Source organism: Pleurodeles waltl, chromosome 11 (assembly GCF_031143425.1).
Source record: "Pleurodeles waltl isolate 20211129_DDA chromosome 11, aPleWal1.hap1.20221129, whole genome shotgun sequence".
Lineage (NCBI taxonomy): Eukaryota > Metazoa > Chordata > Amphibia > Caudata > Salamandridae > Pleurodeles > Pleurodeles waltl.
Window position 1 is genome coordinate 507,385,227 of NC_090450.1, and position 19,586 is coordinate 507,404,812.

At 45.0% G+C, this 19,586-nt stretch overlaps 1 protein-coding gene across 3 annotated transcripts in view; it reads left to right on the forward strand.

Annotated features, from left to right (window-relative positions):
* PARL (presenilin associated rhomboid like) overlaps positions 1-19,586 on the forward strand; it is a 166,469-nt gene that overhangs the window by 25,032 nt on the left and 121,851 nt on the right. Inside the window, exon 2 of one of the 3 annotated variants that reach the window (XM_069213898.1) lies at positions 12,824-13,147. The exons of the other annotated variants lie outside the window; for them this stretch is intronic. The gene's annotated coding sequence lies outside the window, so the exon portion shown is untranslated. The remainder of the gene's footprint in view (positions 1-12,823; positions 13,148-19,586) is intronic. 3 annotated transcript variants of the gene reach the window in all.

Sequence of the window (19,586 nt, forward strand, 5' to 3'; positions counted from 1 at the left end):
TTTGGGACTTTGGTGGATGAAAGGATTCGTGATCGATTTGTGCTGAAGTGTAGTAAGGATAAGATTAGAGAGGAATTGTGGTTGAAGGACGAACCACCTCTTAGAGGAGGTCATCATTGTGGCAAAAAGGGTTGAACACATGTTGAAATGTGGCATGGAATTTAGTGCGGTCAAGAAAATAGTATCAGGTGAAACTGAGAAAATTGAAGAAGTAGTATGTGAGGTGAGAAGCAAGGATGTTGTGGGTGAGAAAAAAAAGAAGAGATTGTGAAATTTAAGGGTGAGTGTTCTGGATGTGGTAAGAGTGTTCATAAAGCGAATGCAAGTATTTGCCCAGCTTTGAGTGTGATTTGCAATGGGAGTGGGTAAAAAAAGGAAATTTTTACAAGTGTTGTCGTAGTAGAAAGAAGGAAAATAATTATAGTAACCTGATGAGAGATGTTTAAGGAAGTTTCACGGGAAATAGTTTTTCAAGTTGAGGTACAATCAGATAGGAGTGAACATACCAGTGAAGTTGTTCTTGTGGAAGGTGTCAAGTTATTGATGCGTTTTGATTCGTGTTCACAGTTGACCATTATTTCGAAACAGAGCTTTGATACTATAGGTACAAAGAACAGGACACTAAAGGAGATGGATGTGTGCCCTGGAGGTTGTGGTGGACAACCTATTAAGATGTTGGGCTTCTTTGAAGGGCATCTGGAGTTAAAAGGAATGCATATTGTAGGAAAGATCTATGTCTCAAACAAAGGTGACAATCTTCTTAGTTGGACACATCAAAAGTTATTAGGTGGTGTACTTAACCCAAATGCACAACCACAGGTACAAGTCCAGGAATTAGGTGATTATGAGAGGAAATTTGTACAAAAATTTTCAGATAGCTTGGGCTGTCTCAAGGGGTATTAGCATAAAATTAGGTTGAAGAAAGATGCAGTCACCTGTAGTGGCAAAGGTGAGGAGGATTCCATTGGCATTACAAGAGCCAGTGGTGGCAGAACTTAAGAGGCTAGAAAAGTTAGGTGTGATTGAGGAGGTTGGAGCTACAGAATGGTTGGCTCCCATACTAGTTACAAAGTAGAGTGATGGAGATATTAGGTTGTGTGTGGACCTTGGGGCCTTAAATAAAGAGGTGGTAGTAGACACATTTCCTCTTCCGAATATAGAAGAAATAGTTTCCATGATAGGACGAGCAAAGTATTTCTCCACTCTAGATTTAGCATCTGCATACCACCAGGTGGAGTTCCCAAGAACTTACAGCATTTATAACACCTTTTGGTGCGTTTAAATTTAAAAGGATGCCTTTGGTCTTGTTTCAGCTGCTTCAGTATTTCAAAGGGTTATAAACCAGGTACTGAAACACTTAAAGGGAGTGAAATGCTATCAGGATGATGTCTTGATTTTTGGTGACACAGCAGAGGAACATTTTGATCATGTGAATATGGTTTTGGAATGTTTAAATCGGGCAGGTCTCACCCTTAAAAGAAAGAAATGTCGTTTTGGTTTGGCTGAGGTCGAATACTTGGGACATCTGATCTCAGGTGATGGAGTAAGACCCAAACCAGACTTAGTCAATACTATCAAGAAGTTGGTCACTCCTTAGACTAAGGAGGAGGTTAGTTCCTTTCTTGGTATGTTTGAGTATTATGGCAGGTATATCAAGAATTTTGCAGGAAAATCGGTGAACATGAGAGAGAATTCAAGTGGGATCTGCAGTGTGAAGAAGAATTTCTAAGAATAAAAGAAGAGTTAGGGGGAGCACCATGTCTACAAGCATTCAAACCTGGCAGGCAAACATTTATTGTCACTGATGCGAGTGCGAAGGGTTTGGGGGCTGTGCTTATGCAAGAAGATAAAGGGAAGAAAATGTTGATTGCGTGTGCGTCAAAAACTTTGAATGGGGCAGAGAAAAACGATTCTGTAATTGAAATAAAGTCTTTAGCTATTTACTGGGCTCTTAAAAAATGTAGACATTTCATTTGGGGAACGGATTTTGTGGTATTATCTGATCATAAACCACTAGTTGAAGTTTTTGGTAGCAAAGGTTTGAAATGCATTTCTGCCAGGATAACAAGATGGATAATTTAACTACAAGACTTCAAGTTCAAGGTTGTATATTTACCTGGTGCATTGAATGTGAGTGCAGATTGCCTTTCAAGATTAGTTGATGTTAATGAAACTGGGGAGGAATGTGGAAATGAACTAGTGATGGAGGAAGATGTTTGCAAGATTAACAGTAACGTGGATGAAATTACTTGTGGAGCTATAACTGAGCAAGAGTAGAAAGATGCACGGAAGGAAGATACAGGGTTGGGAAAGGTTATTGAAGCAATGGAAAATGGGAATTTCCTTAATCTAGAAAAAAGTTTGGAAGTTGATAAAAGAAGAATTGGCTATAGATAGGTCAATATTATTGAGAGGTACGAGGTTAATTTCACCTTTCAATTTGAGAAAGAAAATAATAAATCAAGCACATGTTGGTCATCTTGGGATTGTGAAAACAAAAGAAAATTTGAGAGCCAATTTTTGGTGGCCCGACATGGATTTGGAGATTTGAACGAATGGTTCGGGAGTGTGTTTAGTGTTCACATAGTGACAAGATATTGAAAACCCGTAATGTACCCATGATTTGTAGGAATTTACAGAGCAAACAGTGGGACGAAGTGGTAATTGATATTTTGATGGTCCTTTATAAAATGAACATTCGACTCCATATCTAATTGTTTTACTAGATTTGTATTCCAGATGGGAAGAGGTTAAGAATGTGAGTGATATCTCTTCTTTCAGTGTGAAATTATTTGTGGAAGACATTTTTAGGGAAGAAGGTTTTCCTAAATCAATCTTATCGGATAACCAACGTCAATTTTGTTCAAAAGATCTGCGGTTTATCATCCTGAGACAAATGGTGCTGTGGAAAGATTCAATAGGTATATTAAAGAGAGCATACAACTGGCAAGAGGAAATGGTATTGATTGGAGAAAAGAACTTCTGAGCAGAATAACTGCCTATCGCTGTTCACATACGACAGCTGGTAAATCACTGTTTGAACTTTTCAGAAGAAGAGTGCCCAGTACCAAGTTGTGTCCAGGATGGATGGATTGAGTAAAGAATAATTTTAATTTGTATGAAACAGACTGGAGAAGAAGAGAGGAACGTTTAATGCTCAAAAGGAAACAGGATTATGACATAAGGAAAAGAGTTTGTAAGATGGACGTAATAGTGGGTGATGTAAAAATTAAAGCTCCAGTTGGTTGTGCAGATTGGTCAAAATACACTAGACCTTTTGAAGATTATCAAATTATTTAGGAATGCAGTTAAAACGTCAGATGGAAGAATATGGAATATGAACAGAGTGGTTCCTGTCAAAGAGTTGCTGGAGAAAAACTTGGTTTCTTCAGGTGAAAGTGGAAACATAGAGACAAAATGATCATTTGGGTCTAAACGTAGTGTTGACTGTTATGAGAGAGGTGTTTCGTATGAAGAAAGGAAAAGTAGTAGGACGAAATTTACTCCTGAATATTTTAAAGATTATATCCTGAATTGATAGGCTTGAAATTTAGTCTTACTGTATTATTAGCACATATTTGGGTTTGGTTGTTCTAATGTTTAGTCATTTACAATTTAGTCTGTTATTTGGGTATTGTATTTTTCTAAAATGTTGTTTTGTGTTTGTTTAAAATATGGGAGATGTGTGGTGTTCCTAACAAATGATTCCAAGAACGGAACCATTTGTCATGGAAACAGAATTTGGAACGCGGAGGGTGGAATGAAGGAATACTGAAGTGGCAGTTGGAGATTGAGCCGTGGCTGATGGATGGGGTGTCTTAATGAAATAAACATACTTGGAGTTATATTCGGAGTGCTGCCTTACCATTTATTACCACTTTACACTGAGCAAGTAGCTAATTTTGTTCAGCCTTCGTTTCCACGCATTCCTCAGAAATGTCATTTGCCCTAGTGAATGACAGTGTCAAGTATCATCTTTTTAGTCATCCTTGATTCTGGCTCAGTGGCACTGCAGATGTCACTGGAGTTAGCTTTTGGCGTTGACAATATCCACAGTATAATACTTTTGTTTAGATAAATCCGGTGCTGAAGTTGCTGGAATCAACAAAGACGCAGTATGGATCCTCTCGGTATAGCAGATTGGATAGGTTCCACGCCGCTTTTCGTTCTGTTGCTTTTTTATTATAGTTGTGTGATGTTTGTGGTAGAACAGTGCTCAATTTCAAAACTGTTCTTATGAGCCCAAGACCATCTTTATGCTAATATCATCATCTTGAATGATTTCACATCTTTTACTTTAATTTTTTCCCTGAAATTTAGTCCGTAATGGACTGCCATTGGTTAACTAAGAATAAAAATATGCATTGAATCTGATTATAGACAACCACATTTCTGTAGAAAAATAACTTAAAACATGAGATTTCTCTCTGATTCGATGTTATGCATTGATAAACGAGTAAGTCATCTTGCTTATGCTTCTCATTATTACGTGAAACTGTTGGGTCCCACTTGTCTACCTCCATCTGAAAAGCCCGGGTAATAACTTGCAAGCAGAACTGTTCACTTACATAAACACCTGTGTCAGAGAAATGCAGTGATTTTCAGATCACAGGCTCGGATCCTGAAATGGCCAGCTCAGCTTAAGCTCAGTTGGAGATCAATAAACTAAGTACCATTAAAATAGGTAATAGCAAACAACTGTTATTTATAGTGCTTAAATATGTCAGAAAGAGCAGAACGTAGTGCTGCTTTAAAGCAATCATTGCAACCACTCTTCTTATTGGTGTTGCTAAAAATATATTCAAATGTTGCATCTTCTTTGGAAATCCGAAACACCAGTGCTAACCAATATCTCTAGAAGGAACCCTTTTAAGGTATAGCATAGCAGCGTGCTAGCGCTTCTTTTTGATGTGTTTTAATCTGTCCTGTGGGCTTTAACAATGCCCATCTCATGCCCATCACTTTCTTTTGTTCCTGGGCTTGCCTTACAAAAATCCCTTGATGTTGTTGGTAAATGCTTGACACTTTTCCCGCCTTGAGGCTGTTTTGTTACGCCTTGTAGACTGACCTTGTTACACGGATTATTGCACCATATACTTTAGTTTGGGCACACTCCTTTTTATGGGCGAGTGCGATGCGCTCTGTCCCAGGCTGTAATCTCTCTTTGGGCTTCTAACCACGCCCATGTCACGTCAGTCACGTTCATTGGTTCATGAGCTTGCCTTTTAAAATCCTCTTGCTTTCATTTGTGAAAGGCTTGCGTACGTCATGCCTTTTCCAGGGTTTAGCCCACTTACACAGCGCCGGTAAACTTACTGAAGCCATTCGAGGGTCGGTGTTCTCAGCATGGTTTCCGGACTACTTTATCTTTTTATTTTCCACGCAGCGCGATTGCTCTGCCGTTTACATAGAGCAATTGCGCTCTTTTTTTTCCATTTTCAATTTCAGCGCGATCGCGCTGTTTTTTTTTTTTCTTGTAATATTTTTACTTTTGTATGCTCACAGCGCAAACAGTGTGAAATCGGTCACGTTATTAGAGTGCTTTGTATGCTTCGCTTTGTTTTATTATACGGTTTCCCACTAAACATGCTGTAAAAAAGTACAAATTTTGCAGGATGATGATTTAAGAGCACGCTAAAATGAATGCGCTGATAAATTGTTTTGCTGGATATTCTGAAGTTTATAATAAGCAGTGAGAGCTCTGGTTTTCCATTTACAGCACTGTACGTAGTACATGCACATTAAAACCATGCCCCTCCTCAACTCATCTCACTTTGCTGTTGCTTTGGTCTACTTAAAATTTCTCTTCCTGCAAGGAGGCGGTGCTATTGCTCAGAAAGCCAATCTCAGATGAAGGAAAGGATTCCAGAAACAGCTCGGGAAACAGGAGACAAATACACGTCTTGTGAATTACTAGTGTCATTTGTTCCCAGGACACATGCGCTGCTTTCTGTCCTGTCCTCAAACCTCTTATATGCCACCTGGTCTGGGAAAGAAATCAAGGACTAATGGGCACTCCTCCCCATGGGTTAATCTTCTAGCAATTCGTTCTCGGTTTTACTACGGCAGCCAAGCTCAGTAGATGTGGTAAAATGAGACAGTGCGTTGCCTGTAGAAGTGGTTTTGGTCAACAGTTCTCTTTGCTGCTGCGAGGACTCTTTTAAGTTCTGTCATGCATGTCAGTATTTGGAAACAGATAAGAAGGAGATCTCAAAGGAATTTTATTGCAGTGGTGGTACAGTTGTCACCTTTCCCAAGGAATAATACTGACCATTTGTTCATGTTTTAAGATTCTGCAAAGACTCAGACATACATGAATGGGCCTTTACTTGTTTACTTTTATATACAATCGTGCGTGTTCATTTTTAACATGGCTTTCTAGTATTTTTTTAATTTAACTATCAGTCGTGGATCATTATGACAAATCTAAAACACATTTTAAAGTGTTTCCTTTTTAGGACGATCATGGCAGCGCCCAAGCGCTGCTTTTCAGGCGTGTTGGTATCTATGTGCGCTTTTACCCACAACCACCTCACGTCCATCCCTTTCACTCATTTGTGGGCTTGCCTTTCAAAAATCCTTTGATGACATTGGTAAATGCTTTATGTTTGTCCCACCTTGGGGTGGTTTTGTTACCACCTTGAAGACTGACCCAGTTACATTGATTACTGCATGATCACTGATATACCTCAGCGTGGGAAAAGTATTTTATTTCTTTTGTGTCTCTCCTTCGCCCTACATTTGCTCTTTGTGGGCTCTGCGCAGAGTGTGCCTGCATGCGGTCCCCGGTGTTCGAGCCTTTCACTGACTGAGGCTCAAAGATGCCTATTGTTTGCAAGGCCTCAATATCTCAACTCACGGTGGGACTGACATTGACTCCGTTTTTGGTGAATTCTTTAGTAAGCCCCGCTCCCAAAACACGCCTCCTGAGAGCTCTGTTCTCTTCACCTGCACAGAAAGAGACCACGTTCTGCGCGTGCTGACGATCTTACAGGAATTTCCGCTGAGTCATTTTCATTCCGGTCAGATGTTGTGCTCCTCCCCAATGCTTCCCTCTCAAGCGCTCCTGAGGCCCATATGACTCGTGATTTGACAGCCTTCTTGTTAGGGTCGAGCACACAAGCGCTTTGTCCCTGTTGTAATTTCTCTTTGGGGTGCTAACCACACCCATGTCACGCCTGTCACTTTCATTGGTTCATGTGCTTGCTTTTTAGAATCTGCTTGCTTTCATTAGTGAAAGGCATGCATACGTCATGCCTTTTCCGGTGTTTAGCCCACCTACACTGCACCGGTAAACTACTGAAAACATACGAGGCTCCATGTTTTCAGCCTGGTTTCTGCACTACTTTATCTTTTTATTTTCCACGCAGCGCGATTGCGCTGCGTTTTACATAGCACGATCACGCTCGTTTCTTTTTCCTTTCAATTTATGTGGCAAGTAAAGTCTGGTTAGGCGTTTACAACGCTAATAGCTCTAACTCGAGCAAATGCAAGACCCGTTGCATTGCAAATGCTTGTTTATTTTGTCTCTCCCCTTCGCACTCCATGGAGGCCATGGCGCTTTGAAGTTTCATGCAGCGCAAACTTGATTGGAGGTATTGTACCACTTACGTCACAATGGTCACACTGTTATCGATTCAGTCATTTCAATTGTGTTTGGTCGCTCTAATACACACCCAGAGTTTTTGACTCCCTGTCTTCCCCAACCTCCACCACCCATCTTCTCGCTTGACTCTATCTTCTTTACTCTGTAATGTACTCCCCGTTTGCACACTGTCCTTGTCATGTTGGGTTCAGAAATACCCTGGCGCACAGGGACTGGGTACATCGCATGCACTCTTCTATGACAGAGTTAATCATTGCTGCAGTTCCGTTGCCTTTCACAAGGCTCACAGTGTTTTGAAACTTGAATCTGTAGCCACATTCTGATCAGATTTTACTCTTGTCCGGACCCAAGAGGATCTGAAATGAAGCTGGCAGGACTGCACTGCTGCCTGAAATCTTGTGCAGGAGGCAGATGGTGCGCTCGCTGTGGAGTCACAACCGATAGTTTATTATGAAAGTATTTAACTGGCCCTGTTATCGTTAACTCCTACGGCCCATTGCTCTGTGTGACCCAGAGTAGAGGCATCACAGGCCACTGCAGATTTTCTTGTGGCCAGTACTTTGTGGATCTTTGGGATATATTTTATGCACTGTGGTATTTCATTATTGCTGTTTGGCCAGTGTCTTTGCTAGTACTGTTGGGGCTCATCAGGGCAGTGAGCCAAAATAATGATTTTATATTGCAAGAAGTGTTTTGAAAGCAAAAAATGTCTATTGTATTGTGAAGCTGGCTTGCTGCAACTCCACTGGAAACCTGCTACTGGTGTCGGGACTGTTTTCTGTGACCGGGAACCAAAAAATGTAGCACTTTTGACTGTTCATTTGTCACCCTGATCGGTAGCACATAGCATAAGCCAGTTCTGTGGGTGAAGCCCGGGTAGGACTGATTTTTTTTTTTTTTTTGTGAGCCTTTGTTATGCACCTTCGACCAGGGCCCCACTCTTTTTGAGTTATGTGGCAGGAACGGACCAAATTATGAGGCAAGGTAGCTCTAACTCTTGCAAATGCGAGACCTATTGCATTGAAAATGCTTGTTTCTCCTTGATGTTGTTGCACCGATTACCAGGCAAGTATACACTTTTAAAGCACTCACATTTAGCCCAAATCCTCTCTGAAGGTGTAAGAGGAGCCTTCCCTGAAATGTGAAACAGAATGATATAAACATACATTCAATGATTGTACAACCATTCCTTCTGTTCCAGTACTTGACCAAGGGTGCGACCATTTCTCTCTGAATCCTCCTGGGTATATCACACCACATTGTTCTTCAATGCAGATGTAATTTCTGAAGTTGGGTGAAAAAGTTGGAGAAATGGAGACCACTGAAAAGGCAATAAAAACTGAGCGGAAAATATGGCTTTGCCCAACAGTCACATCACAACATCTAAATGACATTGTGCTGTTGGGAAGAGATCAAGCATGCAGTGCACCTCCTGACTCTATGTGCTAACATTTGCAGTTGACTACTCCTCTTGCTTACTTGTGGCATGTTTTTAGTTTTGCACCTTTCAATATGCCTGCTTTCCTCTTTAAGGGCAAGATTCACAAAAGCGTCTGCAAAACTTAAGTTGAACTTGCTTTATGAGTGGAAATTAAGCTCTGCAATTACAAATGATAAATTTGCTCTCATCCATCCCTTTGTTCCTTGGCAATACAAGAACAGTATGGTGTAATACTATGTACTAGGTAGAAATCTGCTGACTGGGGCCGGGAGTGTTGGTTCACGATTGGAGTAAAAGGGAAATTTGGTCAACACCTGCAGACTTATACATTTATGGGTATTTTCAAACCTTACCATGCACATTTCCCAGTAGATGCATTTGCAGATTTACATCTATTTAGCAGGGCCAAATCCCTCTCCTATGTGAGAATGTTGAGTGACAACTTCACAATTGGTGGGGCTATAGAGAAAGCATTTTCTTCATGTGGAAAATATTTCCATGAGGAGAAAACAAACTATCTGCACACGTTTTATTGTACAACATGCACAACTGTTAATGGTAACTGCTTATAAATGCAAATATTCACAGAAAACTGTAATTGTGTCTTTCCAGGAGCACATCTGGAATACTTTGCAAATTCCCCAAAATAGGTAAATCTATGTCAGATGTTGATGTGCACCTTCAGGAATATATTTCCAAATTATTTTGTGAATTTAGACTGTCATCTGGCTTGACAGCACAGTTCTCGCCCAACAGCGTTGTGAGCATTACTAGGGTGGGGTTTTGGCTCTGCCCATGTGTTGAGAGCCACGAGTCCATGTTTTGATTGGGCAGAAGTTCTTATAACAGAAAAAAGTGGCTGCGCTCCACATAGTTGTGATCATGTTGTTGTTTATACACCTGGCTGCCTGAGCTTGAACTTTCAGGGGCACACACATGACATTGTAATGCTATTAAAGTGCCCTAGGTAACTAGTTATTTTATGGGGTTTTTCACTGGCAGCAGGACAGTTGGGAGTCAGTCTACATGGATATTTAGGTCTGGCTGGAAGGTTTATCTGTCACCTAACCTTTTAACCTATATCAATATTATTCCACAGTTCTTTGCTTTCACACAAATGCATATCCGTTCTCATGCTAGTTTATTGTTCTTTTTTGTTTTTGTTTTTTTAAAGTTTGTTTATATTTTTTGAGAACAACACAAACAAATAATCACTTACAACTCTTGCATGGGAGCTGATAGATATACATCAACAATAGTACAATGTACAAAAGGCAGTGCTGAATCAGATACATTAGTAATTCCATTCAAAAGGAGCGGGGAGGTAGCTTGTTTTAAGTGGGATCATCGGAGGCGACAGGAGACATAAAATGTGGGTGTGATGCTATACTTCATTACCAGAGTGGGTGGTAGGCAAGGGTATTCCCAGGTAGCAGTTGACCCAGTCTGGTGGTGTTAGTCTATATCGGAAGGATCCAGCAATGCTAAATAGTTCCTAAGGGGTTGTCATATATCACTGTGCCTGGAGGTTATGGGAATGATGCATAGACCTCTCTGGTAGTATTGCAGTGTATCATGCTGCAAATCCATTTGGATAAAGAGGAGCATTGTTTGCTGTCTCAGTGCAAGGCTATCTCCTTTCTGGCCAATAGTATCGCTATAGCAGTAAATCTATGGATCCCAGGGGGTAGCTCAGCCACATAGCCCAGCAAGGCCATTAGTTGGGCAGGCTCGATGGTGGTCTCTGTCAGTGCAGATAGCTGCGTAAATAGTTAGCGTCAGTATTCTACAATGTGACCGGAGTTCCAGGTCATGTGTGCGAAGTCTGCGTCCAGCGCCCTACACTTTGGGAAATGGGAGGATTGAGTAACATCTATCCTGTCAAGGGTAAGTGGGGCGAGGTAAGTACATCTGAGGAATTTGAAGTGTACCAGTTTGTGTTTATGTTTAGGGGATACCAATTTGGTTTGTGTGCAACAAAAATGCCATATTTTATTTGTTAGTGGCCTGCCCACATCAAGCTCCCAGTGTTCCCTAAGTTTGATATCGGAGGTCGGAACCAATGCCATTGAGGCGTGACCTAGTTTAGACAACGGATGGCGATCTTTGGGGTCAGCTATCACCACAGTCAGAGGGGAGAATTTGTCTGTGGGAAAAGGATAGGAGGGGATCCGAGCTTGCAGAGAACTGTGTACGAATCTCAAAGCGAAGTGATCCAGAACCGTAGCGTTAGCGGATCAGTTATTATCATCATTAGCGAGAGCATGTCACTCAGGAAAAGATCCCTAAATGTGTAAAGTTCATGGCGAGAGAGTGTATGCTGTACCAGCTTATCCTGTGTGGGTGGCAGCCATTGGTTATTGGACATCAACATGGCTGAAGAGTAGAGAAGGTCACCCCAAAGCAAACGAGGGAGCTGCCGCCATGCCCAGCAAGTGGTGGAGAGGGGTTGTATGTTAGTGTGGTCCAAAGGGATACCCTGCGGAAGGATAGAAGCTAGAGGAACTGGGTCTGCTTGATCATGCTCTGGTATAGCGTATGGGAGACTGGTGTCAGGGTGAAACCAACGATATCATTATTGACATTGGGCAGCCAAAAAGTACAGCTGAAAATGTGGGACACCAAATCCGCTCCTGTCATAAGGTAGCACCAATGTGCTCCAACACACCCAGGGCCTGCAATTTTCCCCGATCAACAGTAGCAGTAAGGTTTTAAGGGTGCCAAAAAAGGCATTAGTGAGGGGGATCTGTATTGGAGGATTGCCATTTTAATGATTGCTATGCGGCCTGCCATTGATGACAGGAGTCGGCACCACCTCTCAATCTGCGAGGCCAGGGTGTCTGTAGCAGGGCCGTAATTTAGCTGAGTAATCTGCTCCTTGTCTCTGTGGAGCCAAATACCTAGATAGTGAACGGGGCCTGGGTTCCACAGCAACGTGCAGGGGCACATAAATTGTTTTGTGGAGTCAGTAAGAGGGAATATTTACATCTTACCCCAGTTAATACAGAACCCTTAGACCTGGCTGAATTGAATGACTTCTTGTATAAGGGAGCACATGTTCTCCCTGGAATTTCGTACAAAGAGCAGGATATCATCTGCGTGTAATGAGAAGAAGAGAGGTCCTGTACAAAATTGCAAGCCACGGTGGAGGTGTTTCGCTTGAAGATGTAAGACCAGTGGTTCCATGGCCATGATGAATAGGAGAGGTGATAGAGGGCAGCCCTGCTTGGTCCCCCTTGTCAAGGCAAAGGAGCCCGTAAGGGACCCATTGGCACAAATGTGGGCCCGCTGTTGAGTGTATAAAAGTTGAATCGGGGATGCAAAACTGTTAGGAAGGCCCAACTTGAGTAGTGTGGCAAGCAAAAAGGGCCATTCAGGAGAATCAAAGGCCTTCTCAGCATCAAGAAGAGCGACCGCCGAGGGCAATCCAGGGGAAATCCTATGGAGTACCACAAAAATGGTCCGTAAGTTATGGGAAGAGGAATGCCCCCATATGAATTCTGTCTGCAGTCGGGAGATGATTTGGTCCAATAGCAACGACAAGTGGGAGGCCAATACTTTTGCCAAGATTTTGGTGTCAAAATGAATCAACGACAATGGTTATTAGGACGTAGATTGGAGAGGATCTTTGCCAGGCTTGAAGAGAAGCATAATGACTGCATCCTTCAGGAAGGGAGTCTATCCATCTCTAGAGATTCAGCTTCACATTACCGCACAACATTTCTTTAAAGCCAGACCTATTATCATTGCTAATGCATGTTTGTTTTTTGTTACAGCTAGTTGGAGGTTGGTTAAGCATTGGACTGCGGGGTGGAGCCAAAATGGCGGCAGTGTCGGACGCTTAATCCGTGAGCTCCGACTCTGGCTTACGGTAATTATCCTGCAGGGCGCTCCCGGAGTGGAACTCAGCGCCTAAAACACTGCACTCAAGTCCTGGAAGCAGTCGTGCCGCTGAAGAACCGAGTGGCATAGTGTGGGAGGACGGAGGAGCCAGGACCGGTCGTGTGCCGCGAGGCAGCCAGAGGCCGTGACATCACTCGATTTCAGGCGGAGGCGGCGCTGGGCTACACGCATCTGCGATCGGCGGGCAGCGGCGCGAGGTGAGGGGGATGATACAGAGGGGGGATCTCATTGGGGGGGACAGCATTAACGCACGGCTTCCCCCGTCTCACCCCCTCCCCCCCTCCATAGGACAGCGGCGGCTGCCGCGGTTGACTCTGCTCTCCACCGCGGGTGGGACGCCCCTGCGTCTGGGGAGAAGGAGCGGGGGAGTTGATGTGCCGCGGCCGGGAGCTGCGCGCCGCTCCACTGCCTAGATCTCCTGCCTGGAGCAGCGGTGAGGTCGCGGTACAGTCAGAGAGGAGCTGCTCCGGACTAACGAGCGCTCACCCGGGCCCTGTGGTGACGCCCACGCGACCAAAGGACAACTCCCTCTACACCATTTAAAATCGAACTCCTTCCCCCCCGCGGAGCGGGGGCAACAACAACACTGGACTGGTGGGGGGGTTGTTCGGGCATCTTTTATCTGCTGGCCGCCCCGCCCGGCCTCCCTCCCCCGTCTCTGTCAGAGGCCACATACACATGCGGAAGCGGTGTCTGTGGTGGGTCGGCGGAGGTCACCCGGGTGGCCCGAATCTCATTTTGCTGGCGGTGGCTCGGCACATTGAAGGAGGAGACGCACTCCTGCCCCAGGGCATTTAACTACCAGTGGTAGTGTTTACCACCCATTTGCCCTCTACCTGCGCCGTCGCTGTCCGGCTCGACCGAGGGGAGTCGCAGGCAAGCTCAGCGGAGCCACAGCAGGGAATCACACACCGAGGAGTGCGCCCGCGCCACCAGCGAATTCTGACGACCAAGCAGCACATAACAACGCTGCCCTACATCGCGATAGCTGCCCAACGGACACGCAACATGGCTGGGAAGTCTAAATCTGCCAAAAATCAAGAACGAAATGCGCCGGGACCGGCACAGAGCGACCAACAGCTAATTCCAACCCTACAGTCGCTGGAAAGCACACTCTAAATACACTCTACACAATTTGAAAAAGTGTTACAGGCAATCAGGGACACTAAATCCTCTCTGGAACTTAGAATAGACACAGTATCACAAGATCTGAATCTACTTAGAGAGGACCATCGCAACCTGGCGGAGAGAGTGAAGTCGACGGAAGATGTGCTAAACGCGACGAATCCTATAGTCTCGGATAACCAAAAACAAATCCAACGTCTGGATGCAGAGGTGAAGATCCTGTGGCGACGCGCTGAGGAAGCAGAAAGCAGATCCTGGCGCAATAACGTTCGCTTCCTAGGGTTTCCTGAGAAATTACCAGAACAGAGCTCTGAAATATTCTTAGAGCAATGGCTAATCAAAGAAGTACTAAATGGGTCCCCATCGAAGTTCTTTTCTGTGGAAAGGGCGCACAGAGTCCCGGGGAGGCGCTGTCCCCGGGTCAACCACCTAGACCACTGATAGCAAGATTTTTAAACTACAGAGATCGAGATTTAATATTACAGCAATTCCGCAGCAAAGGCCCATTCCGACACGAAGACTCAGTGGTTAATGCCTACCCAGACTTCACACAAGAGGTACAGAAACAACGTAACTCTTATGTAAAAATCAAACAACGCCTCCGCGAGCACAACATTAAATATGCCCTTCTTTTCCCTGCTAAATTGAGAGTAATATCAGAAGAGCGCACCCACATATTCACCTCCCCTGAAGATGCCTGGACGTGGTTGCATGCCAAAGGCATCGCACAATCCCAAGAGGGAATGAATGAAGGAGAGGAATGGCTAACCTCCTCATCGAGGAAGCGCACCAGGAGATGCCCCAAGGGTCAACCCACGGAAAAACAGGCAGCAGAAGAAAGGGCAAAAGTACTGAAAGAAACTCCCCTGCACACGCAAAACTCCTTTGAGACACTCCGGGCGGCCCCCACGGCCAGCTCGGACTCCGACTCGGCTAGCTAGGACTCCACAATAACAGAAGTGCTCAGGGGCCCAAAGCTCACCCCCAGATCTGCAGATGCACTGTGAATGTAAGCAGCTAGACCGCTTCCCCACCCGAACTGTGTGACAAGCGGATGGGAGGCAAGGTTGGGCGATGCAGGAATCAACTCGTAGGACGCCGTTGCCACCCACGAGTATCTTTTGAACAATACATTCCTCTTCACTGTGAACATTGCCAATATTACTGTGCATGTGGGCCGGGGGGGGGCTAACACTCCGGGAGCGCCCATATATTTGCACAGACCATGTCTGTGGAAGGATGTGAGCCCCATATTCGAGCCACATCAGGTTGCCAAAATAGCTCCCCTACAGGTATTCGCACGGATAGAGGTTTTCTTAAGTAGGAGTGTGTTGTGTAGTTTACTACGTGTTTGTAGTCGTGTGAGGGAACTAGTTTGGGCGGGAGGAGGGGGGGAGACAGTTAAGTTGTATACAATAGGTCAACTCACTCAGAACACAGAGAACACTGCTGCGGTTGTTAGCCTTAATTATTTATTTGGTGAGGATGGTGGGCCCGGACTGGCATTGTAACCCGGAGCTGGTTTCATATAGGGACATCATACAACACTACATGACTCCGCACGCAAATCTCAATACACACCATTATGAAATAGTCATGTGGAATGTGAGAGGACTGGGTGCGCCAAGTAAAAGAGCTCGGGTATATGCACGTCTCAGACGCCAGAGAGTACATATCGCTTTTCTACAAGAAACACACCTACTGGAGCCTGATTTACAGGAGATTCGCTGGAAATGGGGTGGGCAGATAACAGGCACAACATACTCAGCCTTCCCTAGAGGAGTGTTGATATGGATAGCTGGTGGCGTCCCATTTGCCCAAACCTCGCATAGGATAGATCAAGGGGGAAGATATGTGGCAATAGAGGGGCAATTAGACGGGAGACAATTATCTATAATAGGGATTTATGCCCCCAACAATGCATTAGCGGAATTCCTGGGCATGCTTACCCCAGCATTACTAGTAAACTCTGCAGCCCCAGCCATCTGGGGGGGCGACTTCAACAGCATACTGAACGCAGTGTTAGACAGATCAAACACCCCCCCCCCCCGAAAGGATCAACAAATAGAAATACCAGGTGCCCCTTGTTGACATGGGCGGGAGACATGAGACTCTATGACCTATGGCGCATGAAACATCCCCAACAGAGGGAGTATTCATTTTACTCAATACCCCATAAAGTGCACACTAGAATAGATATAAAATGGTGGACCCTGGACATATGCGCACTGACCAATGGTACAGAATACCTGGCCAAGACACTGTCGGATCATTCGCCGCTTAGATTGACACTAAATTGGAGTAGGAGATGCTCGGTGATCCCTACTTGGCGATTACAAGTGGAAGCTCTCCAGGACCAGGCATTCGCAGAGGGTCTGAACACGACACTGAGACAGTACTGGGAAATTAATAAAGACTCCACAGACACAAGAGCAGTAGAGTGGGAAGCACACAAGGCGGTTGTCAGAGGGCATTGTATATCGTCCACTTAGGGAGTGAGACGTGCCCTTCACGCAGAGATTAGTAAATTGGAAAAGGAACTGAGAACAATGGAAACACTAGTGGCACGAAAGGAGACACCCAATACAGTGCTAAAAGAGGCGCGCTTAAAATATAATGAAGCAGATTCTCGCCTCCACCGACACGACCACAAATATAATTTAATGCGCCTACAATCGGAGGGGGATAGATTGGGCAGGCTGCTGGCATGGCTCCTTCGGGAGAACCATCAGCAGTCTCCCATAGATACTATAAAACTAGACGACGGTAAAATGGCCACCACGCAAGAAGAGATAAACAGGGCGTTTAGGGAATACTACACGCACCTGTATACCAAATGCACAGTATGCACGGCTGTACAACTTGAATCCTTTCTTGCAGGATCCCCCTTGGCGCAATTGTCACAGGCAGACAGGGAGATGTTGGAGGCCCCTCTGGGTGGGGAGGGACTGGACTGAGCATTAGCACAGATGCCCAGGAACAAAGCGCCAGGTATAGACGCCCTCCCTATAGAATATTACGCGATGTATTCAAAACACTTAAAGCCTCAACTGCTGAAAATGTTCGAGGAGGCATGGAGCCGTAAGACATTGCCCCCCACACAGAGAGAGGCAATGATAGTGGTCCTTCCTTAGCAAGGACGCAATCCCACAGATGTTAAATCCTATAGACCACTCTTACTCCTAAATCTCGACTGTAAAATCCTAGGCAAAATACACATACACAGTTTGATACACGACGACCAAAATGGATTAATCCCAAAACGTAATACTTTTTTAAACATCCGCAGATTGCTGAGTGTAATGGGAGGCACCCCCCCGGATGCCTATGATGAAATGGTCCTTTCGCTAGATATTGAGAAAGCATTTGACACACTGGGGTGGGACTTTTGGTTCGGCACCATGCGGAAAATGGGAATCGCCCTAATTACATACAGTGGGTACAGACATTATACGCCAACACACAAGCTCGGGTGAAAACAGGAGGGGTCATATCTGATAGCTTCCCGATTGCTAGAGGCACCAGGCAGGGATGCCCCCTATCTCCCTTGTTGTTCGCTATAGCGATGGAACCACTAGCGACTCGAATACGGGCCGTGGAAGATAATTGGGGAATAATCAGGAATGGGCTACACCACGTTATATCATTATATGCAGACAACGCCCTAATACACGTGCGGAAAGGTAGCGAGATGATACCCTTAGCAATCTCACTCTTGACTGAATACGGGGAGATATCGGGCTTGGTGGTAAATTGGGGATAATTGTGTGTGTTCCCATTAACCATATGGTCCCCGTCGAGAAAAGAAACGGCCCCAGCAGGGCGCCTGAAATGGTGTTTTGACACGTTCAAATATTTGGGGGTCCATATATATCATAGAACTGAAGAACTTAGAGATGGAAACCTGGGGAGAGCACTGGCCTCTATGAAAGGGTTGCTGCGATTCTGGAGTAAACTACCATTGTCACCCCTGCGCAGCGTGGCGGTAGCAAACATGCTGTTATTACCCCGGCTGTTCGCAGCACTGCCACTCCCGGTCCCCAAGAGTTTCTTTCGTGACTTGAACGCAATCCTGTTGCAACTTATATGGGGAGGGGGCAGAGCGCGCGTCGCACTCACCACATTGCAGCGCCCAGTAAATGCGGGCGGCCTGGGCGCCCCCAATTTTGAACTTTATTACGCTGCTGCACAGTTACAGTGGATACTGAATTGGATACATAGACCCACACAGGCGGAATCTGCTTGGGTGCTGGCGAGTCTACACGGAGAACCTCTGATCACATGGCTAACAAATAAAACACTGAAAGGGGCGTCTGACAATCCGTTAATGCTAGTGGCACATTCATGCTGGAAGAGATATATACAAAATGGTCACACAGCGCTCCCCTATTCGCCGCCCATCCCACTGGGACTGATTCCTGGATGGACCAACGCGGCTAGGACGCACTCGCTAACGGCTTGGGCAGAGGCGGGCATATTGTCAGCAGGAGACTGCTTTGAGGAAGGGAAACTGACGTCACTGCACCACATGCTGCAATATGACAATCAAATAAAGGTAGTGTCGAACTTATATAAAACCCTGAATAAACTCCCCGAACCTAACCTGGAGAATGTAAGGGAAAGATGGAACACAGTCCTGCCAAACCCAATATCGCAAGAGGACTGTCCGAACGTTTTACACCACACATGGGGGGTATCGAGAAATCCCAGATTCCGCTGCACACAATTCAACTACACACACCAAACGTACCTTTCACCAGCTAGGATTAAACGCATGTTCCCCGGCTCAGACCCAGCTTGCCCTAGATGTAACGCCTCACTGGCACATTTTTATCATATGGTCTGGGAATGTGCTCGGGTGTACAGGGAGTGGAGTAGTAGAAGAGGTTTCAGAGTTGACGGGGCTGGCGCTCACAGTGGATCCTAAATCCTGCCTGTTAGGGCTGAGACCGAGAGAAAAGAAACATTGGCACCTACATAAGTTCGCAGACCTAGCATATGTGATGTACAAAAGATTGATAGCTATGAATTGGAAAGCGTCCATAGCACCAGATTTGAAAACCTGGCACAACATGACATTGCGATGGACCTGCACAGAATCTCTGGTATTACAAAAATTAGCAAGGGAGGGCCAACAACACACAGGATGTGAAGCCTGGGAAACGTTAGTAAGCAGATTAGAGGCCAAGAATGATGAGAGGCCGCCATGAACTCGACTAAGTGACCGCTTTGAGATAAATAGGCTGGCACCCGATCACCTCTAACATGACCAAGCAAGCCGGACGAGATATATCATAAGGCTCGAGAGTGCTTCCATTCCCACACCCTCAATCTGCTGCAACCTACAGCGACTAGCAAGAGATGAGTAAACAATTAGAATATGAATAATAAGTACTACTGCAGCATATGCCACAAACCGACACTAGACCGGAACCCCCCACCACCACAAACAAATCATACACTAGCAGGAAAGAGCATAACCAAGCTGTTGATTACATGGCAACCAACACT